This window comes from Trachymyrmex cornetzi, unplaced genomic scaffold (genome assembly GCF_001594075.2).
Source record: "Trachymyrmex cornetzi isolate Tcor2-1 unplaced genomic scaffold, Tcor1.1 scaffold16, whole genome shotgun sequence".
NCBI classification, from domain to species: domain Eukaryota; kingdom Metazoa; phylum Arthropoda; class Insecta; order Hymenoptera; family Formicidae; genus Trachymyrmex; species Trachymyrmex cornetzi.
In genome coordinates, this window is record NW_017296201.1 from 2,558,195 (window position 1) to 2,565,223 (window position 7,029).

Consider the following 7,029-nt stretch of genomic DNA (forward strand, 5'->3'; position numbering starts at 1 on the left):
ATTATGTTGTCTGACGTGCTCAAGAGCGGTTGCTTTCACAAGTGCAAAATATTTTAAGCATATTAAAGTTTATACACATATGGATTTTTATAAATTTATTTGTTTTCCATTTTCATCTGAGAAGAGATGTTCGTGGTTGCATATTTAGCATAGTTTCAATAGATTATAACTCTTTTTTTATTTATTTTTTCTTCTGACAAGAGAAGATGTTCGTTATTGCAAGTTAATTTTAATTTCAATGGGACTACTTATACTTGACTTTGAACGACATTAATACAAAATTAAGAGATTGTTATAATTATTTACTCTTTTCTACTGAGGTTTTACTTTTTTGCAACAGCTATTCAAGACATTGTATTTTTTACTTATTATGAAATGTTACTATTAACTTTTATGTTTTATATTATGTTAGCGACATTATGTTAAGTTATTTTTACTTTTATTATGTAATTTGAAAGTTTTTTTATTGTTACCGGATTTCTAAGTTAATTTTTATTATTTGCATTGAAAATGACCCGATCGGAGTCGAAACGTATGTATGTAATGTTATTATTCTAATTATAATTGTTTGTTAAAATATTGGTTCTATGCCCTTTTAATATTCATTTCGTTTAATAAATTACATTATTAAAAAATTTGTAAGTTTTGTCTCTAGCTATGAGTATTTTTTTAATAAATTTGTAAATTATCATATATTTTACTTCACAATGCAATTTTGAATGCAGCAAAAAATAATATAAAGTAAAGCAAAATAGACATACAGAAATCCGTCATTAAATTCAAGTTTTATTTCGTTATAAATATCAATTTTATTGACTTTATTAATTATTAATTTATTAGTTCATTAAAATTTTTATTTAAATTTTATTTTGCGCATGCATGTAAGTTAAAATGAAGATTAAAATGTCTCTTTTATTTTTTTAATTAAATTTAATTAAATTTAATGTTATTATATTATTTTTATTTTATAATATTTTGTATGCATATTGACATTTATAAAACATTTGTAAAAAATATAGGGTAAGTGGTCCAACAATGAACCATGTAAATTTCAGAGGCTCCATATATTTAAAGAGTTATAATACAATTAGACGTTTCGGTCTTAAATCAGACCATCTTCAGTAATAAAAATATAAATCAAAATGAGAGTTATAAATAAATATTAAATTTCGCAAACATTAAGTAAAAAGTCAATAAGAAATAAAAACTAGTCAACGCAAATTACAATTTTCTTGATGTGAAGAATTTTTTAAAAAACATCTCCAAGTGTTCGAAGGCGCAAATTCGCATCAAGTAAAAATGTAGTCAATTAAGTGGAAAGTAAGTCTAATTGTATTTTAACTCTTTAAATATATATTTATTCGCTGCTTACATCTTGCGTTCGTAGTTTTATGCCTTTTATTTATCTTATTTTATCCCTGAAGTTTAGTTACAATTTTGATTATTTTAAAAAACGGGAAATGGTTCATTGTGAACAAGGGGTGTTACACAATGAACCATGCTATTTTTAATAATGATTTACATGTTTTATACTGCGAATTGTTGGAATTATTTTAGTTTTGCTATATTTTAAAATGTTTATTTATAAAATAGATAATTATAAGGGGTGGTGAGGATTCACAAGGCCGACCACCGCGTTTTTCTTTCGTTTTGAGTCAAAACGCGTCAAATAAATATATTTTTATTGAAATTTTAGGTGGGGAGAGCTAAATAATGTGGTAAAATAATGTAATAGAAAAAGTTACTTACAGAATAATAAAGCCAAATGTGCACATAAAACTATTGCACAATGAAAAAAATTATAGGTATAACAACAAAAACATAAAAAATACGTAAAACTTACGAAAAAAATTTACTTTGCAACCCAAAATTCTTAAAATGTGACATTACATGGTCGTTCTTGGCGCGGTCTGCCAGTCGACTGGAGAGTCGAGGAGGGGCTCAAATGCGAGTCGCTGCATGATAGCAGCACAATTTGATAATGTTGCATTTACGAAATATCGCAATGGTTCATAGTGTACTATTGGTTCACTGTTGGACTACCTACCCTATATATAAAATTACACAATTTTATCTGTTCATAAAGTTTTTAATTCATATCTTCATAGACTTAACATTTTTAATATTTTAACACATATTTACATGTAGAATTATCTCTTGCATATTTATATATATAAATTTGTTTTACTATGCAATCTTTATATCCTTTATTACAATTTTTGCAATTCAATTACTCAATTCTATTAGCCCATCAAATCCGAACAATATTTCGATAAGAATTCCATATATTTGATATAGAAAAATTCTCACAATAATTTCTAACATGATTGCAGGTATTTACAATATGGATAAGAAATTGATAATTAAAAGTAAATTTTTATAAAATCAATAAACTATATATATTCACATATATATCTTAAAAAGTTTCTAAATATAAACTCTTGAAATTCGGTGATTATTTTTTCCGATACTACTGCACAAAATTTTTTTTGGTGCACATGATAATCTCGTGCTATGGCAAAAACTTTTTCTGCTATTGTTCTGACGTATATTTTCGATCAAAGCTAAAATTATAGCTATGATATCGATCTTAAAATTTCCATACCAATACCTTCTGTACAGTTCTGTAGAGCAGTTATGAATTAACTAAAATTCTTTATATCACGATTATGACCTTTAATCGATTAAATGGCTACTAATTTCTAGTATCTTTGCTACACATACAAAAGTATCAGATGGAAAAGCGATTGAGCTAACGGTTTTCGAGATATGAGATATGAGACCAGTCTCGGTATCGTCCGAAACACTAAGAGGAATAGTAAAGCATGTTGTATAGCAAAATACAAGTGCTTTGCTTTCGTATTCTTTGTTTAGTTTGTTGAAACCCTTGCATTTTTGCCATATATCTCACCTATTATCTGTATATAGCAAAAATGCAAGATTTCACAAAGTTTATTTTTTAATACGAAAACTAAATATTTCGGATTTCTAATATTTTTTTCATAGTAGTAGACAGTACAAAGTTTTTACTGATATAGTTCGTTTATTTTAAACATAGTAAATAATACTTAATGAATTAAGTTCTTGATATGTGCGGCATATATACCGGAGTTACCCTATATATGATATATAATTATCCAAAGTCTTAAAATCTCTTTTTCTCGCCCCATACACAACATGGACTATTACTCCCACCTTAACGCTAAAACTAGAAGCGCAACCGATCGTGTTACGACGCGTAGCCACTTTCGCATCATTGATTGCAATGGGCACATTAAACTGTTACCATAGTAGCAGGAATTTTATTATCAGGAAAGTTGTAATGTCGATCATCAATAGAGAGTTCCTGCTGCGCGATGACGTGAGAAAATTAAAGCTATGCTAACTATACGAACAAACAGATAGATCTCTATTTATCGTTTAAGGAGTATAGCCACCCCCCCCCTAGTTGGCATAAAAACAGCAATAAATCCAAAAATTTTTTTTAGTTTAAAAAATAATTTAATATAAAATCAAATTAAACCACTGGTTAGTGCATACCTATATTAAAGTTCACAAAAAATTTTTTTTTATTTTTTGCATCAAAAATGGCGGCGCTACCGGTGACAGAATCTAGTACGTTTTTTTTTGAAGGTGCTCCGGGGCTTTACATCTAGCATCCACAAATCTTGACCTAAAGCAAAAACAAAATTTTTTTTTTAATGTACATTAAAATACCTAGAGAAATACATAGAGGTTTGTGAAAATATTGATATTTTAAAAAATGGCAGATATTTGAAGTCACACTTGTATTTTTTGCTAAAAAAATTTTATAAAAAACTTCATAAAATAAAAAGTTTTTTATATATCGAAAAATTCCTATGTACTTCTCTGCGGAGTATGCTAAGAAGTTACAATTAAAATTTGAGCTTACTCGGATGAAAATTATTCAAGTTATTTGTCAAATCGATTTGAAAAACGTTGTTTTGAGAAAAACTCCCCCATTTTGTAACGCCTCCATTTTGGATGCAAAAAAATACAAAAAAATTTTTTTCTGCACTTTAATATATGCACTAATCAGTGCTTTAATTTAATTTTATGGTAAATTATTTTTTAAACTAAAAAAATGTTTGAATTTATTGCTGTTTTTATGCCTGCTATAATAAGATGGCCAGTCAAACTAACCAGAAACTAGCTAGTAACCAGAATTTCTGACTAATTTCTGATTAATTTTTGGTTTGTTTTCTACATTTTTTGCGAAAAATTTATTTTTTTTAAACATTCACCAGAAAAAAACGTACTTGAAATACAAATCAAGATTCCGCTAAAACTATTTGAAATTTTTCCTGCATATGTATGATTTGCACAGAGATGTCCCGTTCTCCTCGGCCTCTGTTTCTCTCCCTGTCACCCTTTCTCTCTATCTCTGTCTCTCTCTCTCTCTCTCTCTCTCTCTCTCTCTCTCTCCTCTCTCATCTTTCACTCCGCATTTGTTCTGCTGTTTTTCCCATCCGCAGGGACGATTGACGTATCGATTCCAGTAGGGTGGTGCAGTTTGGCTTTCGCCACGCGTGTTCCAAAAGTGCTGGCGTCGTCTGTCCCGCCGTTCTTTGTCTCCCCCGCACTCTCCGCCTTCGTCCTCGTTTACCCCTGATCCTTCGCCACTCTTCTCGGCTTCTCTCTCTCCTCCTCCGATGCGTCTCCTCCTTGTCTCAAAATCAATGAGTTGAGTGCTCGCGGTCGAGCGCGTGAGAATCCGCGGCGACCAAAGTTCGCGAGCGTGAAGGACCGAGAAATCGCCGAACTATTGATTTTCGATTCGATCCATCACATCGCACACGCGATATATGACCGATCTCTTACCCCTTTAATTTATTCGACAGCATCTCGATCGTTGAAATTCGGTTGAAAGACGTCGCGATAATACGTCGAATCATTATCAATCATAATCCCTTGCCACAGAGAAAAAGGTTTCTTTGGATTTAGTATTCCTATTTATTTGACTAAAATTTGTTTTATTGAAACAACATATGCTTGTACGAAATATTATTTGTTTGAATAAAAATGTTGTTTCATTTGAAAAATCTCTATTGCTTGACAGAAATAACATTATTATTTGAAGTAATATCTTTCAATCAAATAATATACTATTTGGTTACAATGAATACAAACAATGAAACAAATTATTTATTTGAAAATGGCAAAAGATATTCATAGAGGTTAGGTTATTCCATGCAAATAATTGCATTCTTAGAATAGTCACTACATTTTTTGACCAAAAATATGGAAACAATGGCTTATACGTCTAACAACAGAATTAAACGAGCAGTGCTATGTGCTACATCAATTATGTTTATGCAGTTGATCACGCGAATACTGAAGATAGATATTATCTGTTCAAACAAGTAATGTATTTAAGACAAAGATATACATTGTTTCAAATTCAAACAATCACACTTATTGATTCAAACATTGGTTTGTTTGGACCATTCCAAATAATAAATTTATTTGGATAGGATAAAATTTATTGCATCCAAAGAAATCTTTTTCTCTGTGTGCTGATAATTCGGCGTCTCGTATCAGAGAAGCTCTCGTATCGTGGGCGGGCGTTGTCGCACATACGAATTTCAATATTCTTTTTACTTAGGAAAAGCAACAGAATATTATATTCTATGAAGGAGATCTATGTGGAGATTGTTGCTCGCGAAAAATAGAGCATATTTCACGGTATGAAAACTTTTGACTTTCGTTCCGACTTGGAATTATAAGTTGTTCCGTAATTCGGTTTTTATTTAGCACTTAAATATTTTTATACTAATTGATGATAAAATATAAATTAAGTAAGTTTATTAAGTAAGGAATTATAATTCTGCAAAGAAATGTTTTTACCTTTATTAATTGTTAATTATTAATGGGGAAAACGGATATTTCAGTGATATTTTGAAACTCTCACAAATTTTTGCCCATTATTAGTAACAAGCCATTTTAATCCATGGGGTACAACCTGGCGTTCGATCGTTATCATTTGGCTGCTTCAACAGATAGGCCGGTAACTACAGACGTTTAATGTCCTCGACAACTGAATTTGACATCAGTTTTAACGCGTTCATTGATTTCATCACTCTAAAACGCGTTACGTTATTGACTCCTATGGTATCAGCAACAACACGATTTGCAGAAAATAAGTTTTCTACAAATTAAAAAAAATTGTCACAATATATTAGTTTTTTATCAATAAAGGCCGATTTGTATGATTATAAAAGTAACGATTGATCCGTAACAAAATTACTTAGTCATGTAAATTATTAAGTACCGATACATATAAGTACCGATACATATAAGATGTAAAAAATTCAGTGTCCGATTGTAAGTTTAACTCGTTATTTTGCATTTTAATATGTAACATTTCTGATATCGAACGTTTTTGGATATACGGTTCAGTGTTTAAGATCTTAACATTCGACCAATCAAAATCGTGATTGTGACTCATCCCATGTTCAGTTATCATTGATTTTTCGTGTTTCGCATTTGCCTGTATTTTCACATTTTATTATTTTGATAATTGCAAGAGTGCGTACATTTAAAAATTTTTATTTAAATTTGTAATTTTGAATTGTTTTATTATTTATAAAGTTAAGCTGATTATTTTGTTGGTAATATTCGAGAAATAAAAACTGATCTATTATAGAAAACTGATCTATTATGATAAATCTATATTTTAATTAATTTAGTATATAATGTTGTGGCTTATTTCTCTAATTTTACAGCATTATGTTAAATTATTTAGTTTTGCATCTCTCTTTCTCTCTCTTTCTCTTTCTCTTTGTCTCTTTTCTTTTTCTCTATCTTGCCATGCTGACAATGGATGATCCCTACTTTAGTTCGCACGTAATGAGTTAGGCTCAATGCACAAGCATAAAGGCAGTAAATCCTGTGAGAGCTTTAATTCGTTGAGTTTGAGAGACACGTTGATACGATAGATGTGCTGTACAATGTGGATGCAGAGAAAGAGAGAGGGGGGGATAGAGGGGGGGGGGGGGGGAAAAAACA